This window comes from Artemia sp. Qi Xiang Cuo, chromosome 8 (genome assembly GCF_049724085.1).
Source record: "Artemia sp. Qi Xiang Cuo chromosome 8, ASM4972408v1, whole genome shotgun sequence".
NCBI lineage: Eukaryota > Metazoa > Arthropoda > Branchiopoda > Anostraca > Artemiidae > Artemia > Artemia sp. Qi Xiang Cuo.
In genome coordinates this window covers 62,157,693-62,175,754 of record NC_142801.1, presented here as the reverse complement: position 1 = coordinate 62,175,754, position 18,062 = coordinate 62,157,693, and the positions used below count along the sequence as shown (strand labels likewise).

The 18,062-nt window shown below is 36.8% G+C and overlaps 1 protein-coding gene across 1 annotated transcript in view; it reads right to left on the bottom strand.

The window, feature by feature from the left end:
* LOC148949671 (histidine protein methyltransferase 1 homolog) overlaps positions 1-18,062 on the bottom strand; it is an 80,872-nt gene that overhangs the window by 39,368 nt on the left and 23,442 nt on the right. The window lies entirely within an intron of this gene.

Below are 18,062 nucleotides of genomic sequence, written 5' to 3'. Positions count from 1 at the left end.
TATAATATTTATGGCATAATATGCCTGTAATGTTGAAGGCAACCTTTAAAAGGGGAATAAATATTTATGAGGGTGACCAGGGGAATATCTCCAATTTAAAGTGAGTTTCCAGACAACGTATCTTGAACGCTTTAATAGTAACTAGCTGAGCTAGCTGAATGAAAACTTCCGCATGTTTTCAGGAATTACTTTTCCAGTTGATTTCTCAAAGTTCCATTTAAATGGCTTTACTACTTTTTATTAAAATGTTATTGCTGGAACTATAAAAGTTCAAATCTGATGTTTAGACATGACTGAGGTAATTGCCAAAAAACTGTTTGCTAAGCTGTTCTCAAAGGGACGATCAGCAGGACAATTTAGATCAGGAGGATCAAAGTGTGTTTGAAGATATATTGCCCTGTATATTCTTCTTCTTAATGCAGTTATACAAACGGTTTTTGGCAATGATTTCAGAAATTTGTTAATGTCAGATATGACCTTTAGGCATAAAACTTTAGACAAAAAGCAATTGTTTACCCTAAAACAGAAATGAGATTCAAGGTTTAATTGGATTTTAATAGGGTGGCAGCCTTATTTTTATTTTTGGGAATTCTTTTTGGTTTAGATTTTCTCTGTTTATTCATAGTAATGTCTATTTACTTTAAGTTTGGCTTTTCAAATGAAGTAATATTCTGTTTTTTTTTAGCTTTTAATGCTGCTCTTGAATGTTCTTAGAAAAACTTAGCCTTTGAATTCAACTTATTTTCATTTTTACTTGACATAGTTTTATTACACATAAATAGTAGTGTCATGTCGAATAATAGACATAAGCCTAGTACCAATAACATCATCACGTTCAATGTTAGCTTATTCAGTTTCCCCAATCCATCACAGTTTCCTTCATTCACATCCTTCATATTCAACCTTTGTATCCATTTCAATAGCAACCATCTTAGTTGCCCATAAAATAGCATCTCAAACACCCACCGAAAAATGTCAAACACATCTAATATGACCTGCGCCTGGCTGCGCCACACCATTTTCTCAAGTTTGTTTCTGTCCCAACCAATTTAAGTCACATGGTCCCCAACTCAGTGCCTCATAAAGAGGAAGAATTCTTAAAGCAGAAATTTCATATATACCTTATCTTTGATAGATTTTGCTTATAATTAAAATGAAATGAAAATATAGCAAAAAGGGTATAATATGTTGATCAGACAGTAGAAAAACAATAAAAACAAAACTTTTTTCCTAATAATAATAAAAGTCCAAATATAACAGCTGGGTCAATCCACGCCAAATCATCCAATCGTGACTGCGCGTGAAATTCCAATTTTGCTGAAAAAATTCTCAGCTTTTCTCTTCATTGATAGTACACACAAGATTTTTTTTTTTTTTTTTTTAAAGCTAGTTTTTCTGGAAAAAATTTCCAAAGTTTCAAAATTCGCAAAAAACGAGGTTTTTTGAAAAAAAAACCTCGTTCCTGTTATCATAAAAATGCAGATTCTTCTATCGCCAATTATTGCATTTTTATTTGGTTAGCGAACATATCTTTTAATATGGCCACTCATGCTGTATCTCGTTTAACCAATCTCAAACTTTTCTAGTTTGAATGTAATTCATCAATTCAGGCACCTGGTTTTCTTAATATGTAGCATAGTATACTAAAGTTTTTTAGCCTACCCTTCATGTGAACTTGTCCGGGAATGGCTGATTTTATATTTCTTGAAACAAATAGACGCTTCTTCAAAACTACTTAGATCAATTAAGTTAGAAAAAAATGAAATAATGAAAATAAAACAATTAATGGTTGCTTTCTCTGCTTTTCTTCTTGTAAGTTTTGAATGTTTCTGTAACAACGGCTACTACATCTGGCTCTAAAACAAAGTTTCTTGCGGAGCGACTACGAGACTCAGGAATAGGCAGCTTTTGTAGTAAGTTAGCAGCTGGTACTATGCACGTGTCGTCAGGCCGAGGCCAACGAAAACTTGAGCATGGTCCATTTGGGTGCATAAACTTAGCTTCAACTTCGCCACTCTCCTCATCAATGCTTACAACACACCCCACCCACCAATCAGAGCCCTACACACAGGCTACGTAGTCTCCCGAGTCCAGATCGGTTAAAAGGACGTTCTCGAAATCTAACCGCAACACAATAAATTCTTCTCTTGGCAAGATAGTACCCAAATCCGATAAAACGCAAGCACTGATATTATTTTTTGCCTTTGGGCCTAAAACTGTGAAATGACTGAGTTCCAGGAATAGTAATAGCTTTCTCAAAGCGGTCTTCGAGGCAACTTTCAAAGTTTTCATTAACGTTATTTGACGAAACGCAAAATACTGTAATGTTGGGTAGGGACTTATCTGCCCACTCATAAAGATCGTGTGCCGTAAGTATCTGATTGTCAAATAGCCTTTGCAAGCTGGCGCGAGCTGCTAGTCTTTTCACAGTACCGCCTATCCCATCACACGCATTCTTTCCATGACACGAAGCAAAGAAATTCCACTCAACATCTAACCCAAAGTCACTGAAATGGCAGCTCAAATTTGCAAAGTTTTTTCTGTTTTTGTACTGGGATCCTGCACCGTCGCTGAAATAATAGATTTTGCAAAGGCCGGGAATCATAGCCTTAACGTGAAGCAATACGACTTTCAAAAAAGCGTGAACTGCAGCAGTGTTATGGTCCATGTGGTCGCTGATAACACAAAAACTGTTGCTGAACAGGCTATCACCCCTACCCCAATATACCACAAACGGATGTAATGTTGCCTGAGAATTTTCCCAGTGAAAACCCTGAAGTGCGTCTTGGACCAAAAAGGAAAAATTTTCTGCAAAGTCTAAAAGCAGGAGGACCTCATTGGAGCAGAGATTCTGCTTTAGTTGGTCTATGTAATTTTGCTGACGGACTGAAATGAAATGGTGTACTGTAAGGTTCCGGATTGACTCGACGAAATTCGGTATGAACACATCTATCGTTTCTTCTGCTTGTCTAAGAACTGTTCGGTCCACATGTACCCACTCTTTATAGGTCACTGAATCAGATTCAGCTAGTTCCTCCCAGAGAAAACTCTCCAAGTCGTTTTGTTTATCAACAAAGACAGTGCACGTGTGTAGCATGCACATTTCATTTCTGATAGAGCATACAACTTTGGACATCAAATCCTCGAGCGAAATCCTTATATCAGCGCCTAATGATTTAAGCTTAGCATTTTGGTGGTACAGACAAACACATACCGAATGAACCCCGCTTGAGCCAGCTGTAACACACCAGGGTGGCTTAAGCTCAGCAAATTTGCTGCGTCCGATTTTGAAATCCGGCTTGTCCTTCTTAAATAACTCGTAAAGTTCAGAAATATTGGCCAGCAGTAATTTCTTTTGTTTTTGTTCCCTTTTGCCATCGATTTTTACGGAGACGAAATCTTTCTTGCCTGGAAGCTGCCGGATGCTGACGTCAGATTCATAAAAGTCCAGAACAGCCTGAACTACATGTGGCTTAAGAACATTAGGTGGCTTTTTTGAGGTCAAAAGAGGCAATATTCCTCCCTCCTTTCTGATATTCCTAGCTTTTCTAACAAGGTATTCCGATACTTCGAAAAAATCAGATACTTTTTGCCGGGGCCATGTCGGAGGCACTAGAGTGAGAAGACTAAGTTTCCTAGATAATGCATCCGAGGTTTCAAGTTTGGTTTTCAGGGAAATACAGAAATCCTTTGTTTCTGTGTCGTTCATCAGATAGGGGACAGATTCTTCAGCAGACTCCATAGAATTCTGAACCAATGACGAAGCTATGCATTTGCGCTTCAGCACAGGAGAGGAAGTAGCACTGGTTGGAACACTCAAAGCGACATTAATGATTTTGGAAGCGGATTCTGCTACCATTTCCGACTTCCGTTTAACGTAGTCTTTTTTTTGTCCAACAGAGAGTTTTATGGAATAAGGCTTGAGCGGCGAGGTCCCAATATTTTCAAATAAACTTGACACAACTTTAGCTGCGTTCGCTGCAGATTGTCTTGAGGAACAATCAGGCTGGGAATTGTATGCGAAAGATCCGTCGTTAGAAACTTGGGGGATATTAACAATGTCATCATCGGACTCTTCGTAGGCACGATCGTCAATTTCGGTGCGGCATTCAGCACACACCTTGTAACCGGGAATAAGTTTGAAACGAGACAAGGTTCTAGCGTTTTCTAGTGTTATAGCTCTTGTTCCTTTCCGAGGACAAGAGGTGTGCAACTCAAATGGATCACAGCAGATTCTCGGAACAGCCTTAGCAAACTGATGAAGGTAGAATTGCTCATGATGAAAGCAAATACGCTCTATGGAGCTAATAAATGTTCTCAATAAAATTGTCTCGCGACTCTGATCTGAAAGTTCGGTAAATTGTCTAAGTCCTTCTTTGCGAAAAAATGTTTTCTTGTGACACTCGCTATTTAAATGAAGTCCAACACAACATTTTTCAAGAGCTATTTTCTCTAATTCCGACATCTAACAATCGTCACAGTACGGTATGAATTATACTTCATTCACGGTCAATAGCAATTATTCGACTGTGAGTGAAATATCTGAACTTCAAATAATTCGATGACGCATCCCACTAACTTACTCTGGAGAAAGGAATCGCTCAATTTGTGTGATTTCGATATTTGAATAAACTGCTTGGCAACAAAGAATTTAAACTTGCAGCAGTTCATTCCGCATGCATTTTGTTAACTTGAAAAACGGTCCAACTTCAATCTTCTTTTAAAAATCAGGATCAAATTTTGCCATCGAGATTTTTACGGTTTCAGGTAGGTCATGTTTGGTAGTTTAGGACCTAATAAGTAGTTTTCCTGGATCGCATTGCCTACAGAGCTTTTTTTGGGGATGAAAAGTGACAATTTTCACAATTTGTCAAAATTCTATGAAAATATCTCCGAAACTAAAAGCGATAGGACAATATGCAAAACTTCCCTTTGTACCTGGTGACAAGAGGACAAGAATAAAAAAAAATGGTATCCTAGCTCTTACCGTTAAGAATTTACAGATTTTTGAAGTTCTGCTTTTTCGCACAAGGGTTCAAAAACTTCGGTTGGCCGTCAGTTCTTCCGTCGTTACCGGATTGCCTCAATTTTTTCTATCCAACCTCTTCTGGCTATGTAGATAATTGGATAAATAAGTGGAAAAAAAAATACCAACTTTTTGGATTTTTTTTTTCAAAAACCTCGTTTTTTGCGAATTTTGAAACTTTGGAAATTTTTTCCCGAAAAACTAGCTTTCAAAAAAAAAAAAATCCTGTGTGTACTATCAATGAAGAGAACAGCTGAGAATTTTTTCAGTAAAATTGAAATTTCACGCGCAGTCACGATTGGATGATTTGGCGTGGGCTAATTTTGGCGATTTGGCTAATTTAGTTTAGCTTGTTTTTCCTTTTCCTTCTTTGTTTCTGTAAATGAAGGCTTCCAGATGTGAAGCTCTTCACATCTGGAAGCCTTCATTTACAGAAACAAAGAAGGAAAAAGAAAAACAAGCTAAACTAAATTAGGCATTACACATAAAGAAAAAGGAAGAAAAAACGATTAAAAAAACAGATCTTGATAGTGTATAGTATGATATATGGTAATTATCACCATGCAATAAGGCAACAAAACGACAGAGTTGGATAAATTAGGCTGTCTGTCTGATAAGTAGAATATCCTTAACTTTATATTGCAATGCAACAAGACAACGTTTAAAAAAAAAATCTTAATAGTATGTAATGTGATATATGACAATTATCACCATGCAATAAGGCAACAAAACAACAGAGCAGGATAAATTAGGTTGTCTGATAAATAGATTATTTTCAACTTTATACTGCAATGCAACAAGACAACAAAACAGACCACAGCTGGCTGTTTGACTGATTTAAATCTACCAAAATGAAAGCCTATTTATTTTTAGGATTGTTGTATTTCCTAGGTTAATTATTATCCAATACAGGTCAAAATTACTTTCTTAGGTCTGATAGATTGCAGGAATCTTTTCATTTGCTCATCTAGCAGAAGCAAAATAACTCTTTCCAAAGTTCATTTCATTTTGACCTTTATTTATCAGGTTTAAACTTGTTTGGGGCTGAGTATGTTTAATGTCATGATTTAAAGCTTTAACCTGTCTTTTAATTAAACTATTATAAATGGAATTCAGTCTATATTCTCCCCCATCTCCATTTATACTAATTCCCATATGGATTATTATCCTAATTTCTATTATTTCCTATAAACCTTGTAACAGCCAAAACCAATTAGCAACTATATTGCAATGCAACAAGACAACAAAACATGTCACAGTTGGCTGTTTGACTGATTTAAATCTACCAAAATGAAAGCCTATTTATCTTTAGAATTTTTGTATTTCCTAGGCTAATTGTTATTCAATACAGGTCAAAATTACTTTCTTATGTCTGATAGATTGCACGAATCTTTTAGTTTGCCCATCTAGCAGAAGCACATTGATTCTTTCCAAAATTCATTTGAAAAGGTTATTTTAATCCTTACTTACTTTGATGAATTAACCAGGTAACAGGTGACACGTCGAGGGGTTAGCCGAGAAAGGCCAGTGCATTCCTTAGATTGGGAACGGAGTTGAAAAACCTTGTACCCAGTCTCAGCTTTGTAGATGGTTTTTTATCATAAGTTGAACCTATGCTGAGTTTGTTGCGAACATTTTTTTATGACACTTCCTGGCAATATTTAAGAAGGAAATTCAGTAGCAATCTCAAGATATATGAAAAATATAAATTAAAGAAGCAGATATAAGAACTGCCGAGTTATCAGACGGTTATGGAAAGACGAATTCAATTTCAAATATATGATTTATATTTGTTGTTTAAATTATCAACATACATATCTGCATGGTTTGTTGATTAAATTATAAGGGGCTCTTCCCTTGGGGTCTCTGATGCCTGTACACTTGGTGTGCAGTTCAATTTTGACTTGGCTTGTCTTGACCGTGCTTGCTTGAAAATGCTTATCAACTCATTTCAACCCTGCTTGGCCATTTATTGCAGTGCCTGCTTCTGATATATGTTGCATACTTCATATAGACTAGCCTACTATTGACTGAGGTCACCCCGCTCTTGCTTGTATTTGTATTATTTGTTTGACTTTGCTGTTTTAGCTGTTTATTTTCAATCTATTGGTATTTTATTTGTCATGACTGACAGGACAGTTAGTGGTCCTGTTACCAATTTTAGTGTAAGGATTCTTGCCCTAGATGTAGAAGGTCCAAATGAGACCAATAAACCACTGACTTTTGGGAGTAGAACAGTTATTGCAAAAAGACTGTTTGAATACCTTCAAAAACATACGTGTAGGGGCCATTATGGCTCAATTCTAGAAAGACTTGGACCAGATGGCCCCATTATCATAATAGCTACAAACCAATCAGTAGCTACTACTATACTTTCTATTTCAGATATAGCAGTAAATGGATGTAAGGTAAAGTTTGTGTTTGGTCCTAGCTCCAACCCTGCTTTAATCAGAAACAGAAAAGGCATTGTATTTATCCCATCTAAGGAGGTTGCCCATCTGGATGATTTTGTCAAGGAGGTCCAAGTTGACAACAGAATACAACAAGTAATATTGGCCTTTAAAAACCCAAGCCCATCAGTTATCCCTTCGGTTTGCACCTTCAATCAGGATGTTCAGTTCCCTCAGAAAATCTCTGTTTGGAGTGCAAGGAATAAAGTTCAGCAGTTATCCCCTGGGCAATAGAGTGCTTCAATTGCCAAGGTTTTTGTCAAATTGCTGCAGAGGTAGAAGATGCCTACTATACAGTGGACAACACACCCATAATGAATGTCACCAATCCAAAACAGTAAAGCAAGATCAGGTACTCAAGTGCCCTAACTGCAATGGAAACCATTATGATAATTCCAAGGAGTGTCCAATAATGATTGAAAAGAAAACAATTATTACTTACTCATTCACCAACAATGTCGAGTCCCACGCAGTCCCACGAGGACTGCTGCTGAGGTCTTGAAGAAAGGACTTCCAACTCATACAGAACACATCCCCATGGTACACACAGACTCTTTCCCTCCACTGACTCCTAATCAACCTTCAGTTGAAGAACTGAACATGAGGTACATGGCCATGTTTGAAGGTGTTGCAAAGCAGATCTCTGATCTAACTCAGGCTATAACATCTATTTGTGAACTGCTTTCTAAGTTAGCACCAAAACATTTTCAAAATTCAGTCTGTAGCCTGAATAACTCAGTTGAAAAACTAAAGAGAGATGGTTCAAGCCTTCCCACAATGTCAGCAGATACCAGCAGCCCTGGCAAAGCAGAAAGAAAACAAAGAAAAGGAGTCTATACCTAGCCCAGAAGGTGCTATAACTAGGCTACAGAGACCTAGGTTAGCCCCTTCTCAGACAAAAGACTAGTTATCTCTCTACCATTTTTCCTTGAATTTGGGCTGGATGACTAAGCACAAACTTATTAAGTAATTTAGTTAAGACTACTCGTTTGGTTCATTCCCTAAAATTTTTCCTGGATGTTTGTATTTTTTTATTTTAGAGTTGTTTTATTTGTATTTTATTCGGTTATATTTTGATTTAGGTGACAGGTTACAAGTTAGCTGTATTGTTTATTATGATTCAGTTGTGTAAGCATTATTAATTGCTGTTTGATAAAGTAATTACTTGCATAATTTTGGTTCATGTTTATCAATACTGGCAGTTGTTGCTGGTGAATAAACCCTATAAATAGCAAGACAAGTGGTAGATGGTTCCATATTATTTTAATCTTGAAGGCCATGTTGTCCCTTCCCATTTTATTTTAGAGCTGTCCTATTTATTATTTTATTTGTTTTTATTATCCATGCTTTATCTAATTAGCTTTCTATACCTGGAAGTATGTGACAGGTTATAATGTAAAAATGTATTATTTTATTATAATTGTGTTCTTTACGTACTTTAATTGCTGCATGACAAAGCACAGTTGCATTATTTTTACTACCGTTTTCCAATGCAAGCAGTTACTGCAGGTGAATAACCCCCTACCAATAACAAGTTAGGTGATACATGATCTTGTTCAGTGAAAATTGACTGAAGTGACACCCAAGCAAGCTAGTGATTACAGAAGGCTCAGATAAACCAAGTGATACGAACACATATAACCTATTGATCAAATGTGTCAAACCCCAAACAACAACATATTTAAGAAGAAGTTTAGGATACTGCGCAATTAAAAAGTTAAGAAGCACAACAACAGCAACACTTTAAGAAATTTTAAAAAAAGTTTCTTGTGAATTATTGTCTCGATTAATCAGTAGCTGTACTGAACCCCTTATGCTCAAAATCCTCCTCAGGGCCATACTGTGGTGTTTCTTTTGTGGAAGTTTTCCCCACTGTAGAGTGCAGACGGTCTGAAATCATACTATTATCCTTTCCTTTTTAGCTGAAAGCTTATTCATAAAGGCAATGCAAACAACTCCTCCTACAAAAAAGGTCACTCCAGATCCCACCCCAAAAGCTACTTAAATTATTAAATTTTCGCCCTGTCTTGACTGGTCACGCTCCCTGTTTCAGAGCTTACACGAACACTCAAACTATGAGAATAAGACGATGATCAGTGTTGTATTAAGTGCCAGTATATATGATAAGGGCTTTCAAGAGGTCCTTTGTAGGAGCTCCAAAAAAAGGAAAAAAACATCCCCTATTAAAGATATTCCCCCTCCTGCTTTCCAAGATTATCCTTTCCAAAACTTAGGAATATACCTGACCATTTTTCCAAATACTCCCTTTGAAATATGAAAGAATACTATAATAAGATTTGCAATTTTCAAAATGTTAGAATCGATGTTTTTCTCTTAACATTCACCGTGATGGATCTTTGCTAATAGCTGTCCAAGATCAGAAATCACGCTGATATAATACTTAATCTAAAATCTCTTCTGAATACCTCAATTAACTCATCTAAATGGAACCCAAAACAATCCCCAACAAAAATAGTAGTATATAATGTTCCCCTGGAAATACCAATTCAGGAGTTAAAAGAAGGGCTCTCAGATAGGGCTTGTAACACAATCCCTGTAGAAGATGTCACTCAACTGGGTAAACCCAACTCTAATGGATTAAAAACAAGTAGATCTTTCCTATTTACACTGAAGGAAAAAATTAATATCCCAGAAAGGTTATTCCTATTTGGGCAAATCAAACCGCACAAGGAATGCAAGCCAAAGCCTATCCAGTGTCTGAAACTGGGACACACAACAAATAAATGCAATGAAATTCTCCTAGCCTGTTGTAATTGTAAAGGCTCCCATCCTAAAGAGTTGACAACTTGCAACAACACTCAGCCTACATGTATTAATTGTAAAGGCCTACATGAATCTACCAATAAATCGCAATGCCCTGCATATAAGAAAAGAGCACTAACACTCCAAATAGCAACAGAGAAGGCCATTCAATACCCTTTTGCAGCTTTGGAGGCAAACGCTGCCCAATCACACCAAATAAAACCTATATTGAAATCAAATAAAACTCCCAAGTCAAACACTCCCAATGCATCAAGTACTCCTTACAAAACACCATCCTTAAGCCCCCCAGCTCACATCTCTATCAGAAAGAATCACCAAGCCAACAAACCTCCTTGCCTAGTGAGATGAGGTTGGCCTGGCACCCTCTCCCAACAAAAAACAAACCAGAAACACTACCGGGAATTAATCCCTTAACTGACAAACTGGATGCACAGCCAAACATACAATCCCCAAATATATGCTTATTCATTCTGAACTGCAATGCAGTTCAGGCCATAAATATACAACAACAATAGAAAACAAAAATCATTGCTGAATTGGCAAAAATCTACATCCCTGATCATATGCTCATTCAAGCAAAAAAGATCTTGCTCTACTGTTAACAAAGCTGAACATTGATACACAGTCATACGAAAAATAAAACAACAACACAACACATATCAATACTCCAGTGAAACGTAAGATCACTTACAGAAAATAAGTTAAATGAACTAATATCTTTTATGAATAATAATTCCATCAATATTGCTTGCCTCCAGGAAACTCATTTAACCCGAAATCAACAAATTAAGTTTCTGGGATACACTATCCTGAGAAAGGATAGATCATCAGAGAGAAAAGGAGGTGGAGTAGCCTTAATAGTTAATAATAGCATAAAATTCTGTGGCATCAACTTTCCAGATTTTGTAAATGATGTTGATGCCATTGGTATCAGTGTTTGGCTGAATAATACAAAAACTTACATAATAAGCTTTTATAACCCTAATGGCCAAACTACAGATGCCATGGACTTCTTCAGCTATATAAAAGTAGAGGTGACCCTATTGACCCGATCACGCACCCCTGCTGCCACCTACAACTTTTTTTAACACCATATATTGGCACGAGACCCACGTGGTTTATGGTTTTTGTCAGTGAGAATTTGAAAAACAGGAATTTTGTCACATTTATATATGTTTTCATGGATGGTTATGTGTGTGGGTCGAGTTATTTGATGTTTTTCATGGATGTTTAATTGTTTTTGTAAGTGAGAATTTGAAAAACAGGAACTTTGTCACGTTTATGGATGTCAACAGCAATTCATGTCTGTTTTATGGTTTTTCTCAGTGAGAATGGAAAAACAGGAATTTGCCAAATGTTATGACTTTCCCGGAAACAGTTAGATCACATGTTTCCTTCTCAACCAATCAGCGAGTCGGATACATCTTCCTTCTCAGCCAATCAGAGACGTGCTTATATATTAGCGGCGGTGGGACTATAAGGAACGGGTTTTTTGCTATAGTTTTATTAGTCTGTGATTAGAATTCAAAGGAGTGAGAAGAAGAAGAACAGTTTTAACTTTTACTCATTTGGATATATATTTGTGTGTGTGTTGACGATGACGAGTGGAATGTTTACACTATTAGAAGTTGATAGTGGAGTTGATGATAATAGTACAAGAGCACCAAACATTGCAGTGGAAATTACGAAAGGATCACGTCTTTGTCTGGAATGGGATGCAGTATATGCAAAATATGTGATATCATTGAACAGAATTAAAATAGAAGATCAATTATGTTTCGCCGCTAAAGTTGATATAGCACATTTGAATCGACTTCAATTTGATTTAAGTGTCTTACTTAATCATATCGAAGACAACAAACAGTATCGCTAATTGTACATGCTCTGTATTATTGTTGTTGTTGTTGTAATTATTCAATAAAATTGTTTCGAAATCGAAAATGTTCTCTTTCTTTTCTGGTTAGGGCTAACGAATCAGGGTCAGTCTAGAGTCAGCAGTTGGAGTGAAAGGATTGAAAAATGAATAAATTTGAGAAAGAAAGAATTAGATTGAATCTAGTGTTTATGGAAAAACATTTGATTTTGGATGATGATTTTCTCGAGTTATCTCTTCAACGCAGGATATTCTCTTGTCGGGGAACACTTGACAATATAATGAGGAGTGATTTTCCCCCATTGGACTATTGTATGAAACTTTTAAAATGTGATTCAAATGCTTATACTCAATTTATTGATATATTAATTGGAACAAAGCAGAATCATATTGTGGATATACTTTTGAAAACATTGCCAATGGATTCAATGTAGATGGCTCCCCCTTCAAAAGAGGTAACATCACAGAGCTACTCCTCTCTCCCACCATTTCCCTCTCGTTGAATTTATCGAACGAAGAGGATCAGTTTCGTTTTAGCTGTGAGTGAGTTGACATCGGAAACCGAAAAATGTTCTATATATGTCCATTGTGCATGTACACTCTTGGCAGTTGGAATCAATGTGAGACTTGTACAATTATTGATGACTATAGTGAAAAGTGTAAATTATGTAATCCTTGTAAATTACATAGAGGCTATGCAGTACAAATTAAAGGATGTAATTCATGTCTTGAGGAGGTGTGTGACTCTCATCCTAGAGGGCACCTGTGCTCCAATTGTCACTATGATAAATGTGATCAGTGGGAGAATACTTACCCCGCTATGATTGGAAAGAATCCCAAACGTGATTTCAGTTTATTTCTACGAGATTGGTATCGTCGCGGATTTAAATTATTCTGGGAAGAGGAATCTGGTCTACGATTCAACTGTTGGAGTAACAAGACAATTTGGTTTCTACGTCATCGCTGTGATGACACTGCCTACTATGACTATAAACCAAGTGATTTTTATTTGGCAGTTACCGAATGTGATTCACCATTTGAAAACACTGTATGTGATAGTGCTTCAAATAGACATATTGAAACTCTTGAATTTCATAATATGAATTCAAATAGTATAATTGACAATACAAAGAGATATGACAAGAGTGAAGTTACATTATACTGTAGAACATGTGACCCTGACTTTGCAGTCAATCAAGATCAATATATAGTGAATCCAAATGATTTACCAGCATTAGTGGTTCATGAAAGTTGCCTATACATTGAAGAAGAAATATAAAGTGTAGATTGAAAGACATTGTTGTAGATACAGACATTTTACTAATAAACAAATTCACAAACATTTTTTAAGCACTTTACTCTTAGGGCACTAAAATCAATACTATATAGGTCTGAGAGGATATTTTCCACTAGAAAGTCGTTCAGACGGGGATTGTCACTATAAATGTGGAGAAACTGCTTGTAAGTATCGTCACAACATCGGAACACAAAATATAGTAGTGCTTGGAAGTCACAGCTTTTAGTCGTTAGATCCTAAACCCTCTTTCGATTTTGAATAATAGTTGTCCCACTGCTCTCAATATAGTTGCTGATGTGGGGTGTGTAGAATGTATAGGGTAGACCAAGAGGATAAAAAAATTCAATCGTCTTCATTTTTTGATAGATGCACAGCCCATGACCCGTCAGCACAGTCGACGGACTGCTATTAACAATAATCAAGGTATTGTTGACACTTTGAATTTTTCCAAGATACTCCAAGGGCACACAATAGGATTTGTACTGGGACATGTAGGGGTCCATATTAAATACACTGACTATTTGACTTGTGTTCAAGGCTCCAAGTCTGGTAGAATACTACCTTCGGGAGTGATTTCCCAATAGGTTTCAGATTGATTTAGTGAGATTAGTTCAATACTCTCAGCCATTGGGGGTGGCAAATGTACACTCTAAACGTAAACTCCCCGTACGTACTATACTCATATCCTGTGTGCCCGACAAATCCAGTACAATGATACCATGTGTTTTAGCAAACATATCTTCGGTTATACCATTTTCAAATAGTTGAGAATCATGATCTAGGGTTCGCATGGTCAACTCATACAATGTTCTATAGGATTTATCAAAAGGTAGATTGTAGAGCGGGATGCCGTTTACTTTGCACACAAGAGATGAAAGTCCAAACATCTCGAATTTATGTGGACATTCAGTCCATGATCCTATTGCACTGGCGCTTTTTACAAAGGCCAACGCTAGTTTTGACGGAATTTCGCCATTGATAAAGGATGAATCGGTATAGCTACGAGAGCCTGTGGCAATATGACGCTGATTGGTGATTGTATGAGGAACAAGTAGTTTAATATTGTTGCCATTGGCTCTTAGTTTTTCCACGGCCAAAGCAACAGAACTCATAACCTGCTGTTTACGTACATGTAGTGGTTCTGAGGTGAAGGGGAGACTTACCTTGGGATAGGCAGAAAGTTTTTGTCTTATAATGCTAATAGATGAGGCAAGCGTTAATTTTATTTATGCTTTCACAGTTGGCGGTAACTCTTTTGGTATATTAAATGTTGCATTACATTTTCTTACGAATCGCGAAACATACCTAGTTGAGGAATATTTATGCGCATAAGTACTCTCGGTATTAGTAACGTATCCATATAACTTAGAGACACCTCTTAATTTCTTGTAGGACTTCGGTGTCATCAGCTTGAATTGCATATAGCTGGCAGAGTTTGAGAGAGTGTTGCTTGTGCTCACCAGCGTGCCATTGATGTAGACACTAATTTGACGAAATAAATTATTTAGTATACAATTTTCATAGGATATCCCATCGGCCCGAATCGGCATTGAATTATCAGATTTACATACTTTCATTTTTAAATATATAACTCTTGAAGACATGTCCATAAAGTAGTCTTCATAGGAATAAATTTTAAAATTGATATTATTAGAGAGGGGCTGCTGTGGATAAAATTTTTCATAGTATCCATGCTTGACACTCATATCATCAATTTCTGCATTGAATAGATTCAATGAGGCGGTGATTGAAGGTTGAGAATTCTTATGTGGTAGGTAGGTCATTTTAGGAGAAGAAATCTAGTTTCGTTCTAACAATTTTCTTCCTGGGGCTTCTGGTTACACTACGTGTCGGCTTTTTACTTCTTTTCTTTGACAAAGGGGGCGTCTTACTTTTCCGTCCTGAGTAGAGACTGATGAGTGGTGCGGTTTATCTTGAACTTTTTAAGCCTGTACCATTCTGTTTTAATTTCTCGTCAAAGGTTCTCGCGCTGGACATAAAATTTTCCGAAGCACTTTTTTTAAAATCCTTGCCAGAGCCCCAGTCCTGTAGTGTAGAGGATGCAAAATCTGTCGCAGCCGGTACAAGATATTTTCTAGCCAGTGGTAGTGAAGAGCGAAACAGCTTAGCAAACCAACTGCCAAGACCGTAGCCAGACATTGACGAACGACCCTTGTAGTGGTCCATTCCATTTCCCTGTTGTCTTTGACCAAGAGTTTTAACATAGCAGTCAATGTCAGGACAAGTGAATACCACTTTTTTATTAGACATCTTGCTTTTGAACGATGGGTCGAAAATGGTGTGTAATCACTGCTAAGCCTTTTGAAATTGCTAGAGGATCACCCAATTCACTTCTAAGTGTTAACTGACAGAGTTCCAAATAGGAAGTGTTTACGGGAATATACTGAAGATGCTTTATATTGTAGTGATGAATCTGTTCTTGATTGGTTTTTCGTTCAAGAACTCGCAGGAGGGGAACATTTGAATTATCAGCTCGAGATATTTCGACAAATAAAGTATAAAGAAATATACAAGTGTCCGTGGAGATGGCTGGTAGGTAGTCAGCTAAAGTAACATTAGTATTTCCGGCACTTCTACCATTGATTATATTGAGTTTAAAGCCAAGAACATCCTTTAGATTATCATTGAGAATAACCTATTCACTCGCAATTGGTGAACTAATGTAGATCTTACCCTCCTCCTTCGAATAGTTGAAATGAAAATCTCCTGTTTTACGAGCGGAAATTCTTTTATTGATAGTACGACATAAATCATTCATACAGGTGAGTTCCTCGTAGGGTAATTCAACGTATGGATAATCCATCCAATTGATTTTTTGAATTTGTTCTTGATCACCTGGTGGAGGTGGCCAATCATAGGGTCTAATTTTTATTTCATATTTACGATCTTTTCTCAGGATATCATAGTTATTTTTGAGAATACAGTCGACAAGAGCCACTTCATACTTTCAGTCGTTGAATTTGATGGTGAGAGAGAGTTTCGTCCTAAAATCACTTGTTCTATTCAGATCATTGTAGAGAGGATCAGAAACATTGGACATGAAAGTCACATAGAAATCATTGGGCATTGTCAATGTCTTCAGCACTGACCCAAGAATCAAAATCCGAGTTGTATCCTAGCCAGCGAACAAGCAACTGTTTCTTACCATGGCGTGTACGACTCTTTAATATCTTTTCAATTTGATAAATTTCACTAGTGTTTCTAACTTTTTGAAGTTCATATTCATAAAAACCGCCGAGAATCTCATCATCTTTGGTGTCTCGCAATCGATAAGTTATGGGTATGGTGTCTAGGATTTTGGACACTTTAAAAAGTTCGGTGATCCATAAATAAGTTCTCTTTTCGAAAATATTGGCGGTTCTATTAATTCGAACAGTATCACCAACAATGAATTTCTTATTGTTTTTCTTCTTCTCATTGCCATTGGAGTATTGCTTTAGAAAAGCATCAAATGTATTTTCACTATAGTGAACATCCCTTGGTGTGGAGTTGGACAGAGATCGATGTGGTCGTTGATTATAAATCAACATGATTTTATCTAAATCATGAATAAAAGCCGGTGTATTTTTCAATGTGCAATATCTTGAAATTAATAGACGAATCGTTCTTATTAATCGTTCAGCCAATGCAGCCTTTATCGGACTGTGACTATGATATAGTGTTGTATTATATTTCAAAAGAACCTTTTGCACATGGGGATTAACAAATTCACTGCCACGATCCGATTGAATTTTTCTATATGAATCCTGTTCTAGAATACTTTCAATGGCCAGAGCAACTTCAACACCTCTCTTTGATCGTAGTGGAATTGCATAGGCATAGCGACTAAAGACACTGATTGCCACTAGAATATATTTGTAGGGTGCATTGTGACGCCGTTGAAGTGCGTCTAAAGTTAAAAGATCCATTTGTATTATATGCAGAGGGAAAAAGGCTTTAGTTTGTCGATATTGTTTACTGCGAAGCCTGTGATTACGATGTAGTGTGTAACTCGACTCATTTTCTAGATACTCTTTTGCATTTTTCAATGTGGTGGTGGTGCCGGAGACAGCTTTGGAAAGCGTTTTGGGGGAACTTAAACTTCCCACCTCGCCAATATTTTCATAAACACCTTTCAAAACTTCATCCATTTTGAGCGTAAACACGTAGTGTAATGTCCACTCCCCTTTTGCACACTGGCGGGCTAATCAATTCGTCTTCGCTTTTGACTAGCAGCCACAGGTGTTGTAAAATCATTGCTGGTGCTGCTAGTATCTTCAAATATTGAATCTTCTTCTTTTTTAAATGGTGTTGGTGGACTATATTCTCTTAGTTTCTTTAGAATTTGCTTATTGCCAATAAGACTTTTGGGGAAGTTTATTGCACACAGAAAGGTGTATAGATTATCGTCAAAGGATAAGAGTCCTTTACGATTCGTCACCATATCACAAATTAAATCAACTAGATTATAACTTTTTCCCTGAATTATAATTCGTTTCCCTGTGCTCTCGACTTGAACTTGATCACCAGCAGTTTCCAACATGAGATAAGATAATACTCTTTTTACACTGTTCTCGATAGGTCAATGGCAATAGGTTTCCAATTTTCAATACAATCGAATTCAAGTCCTTC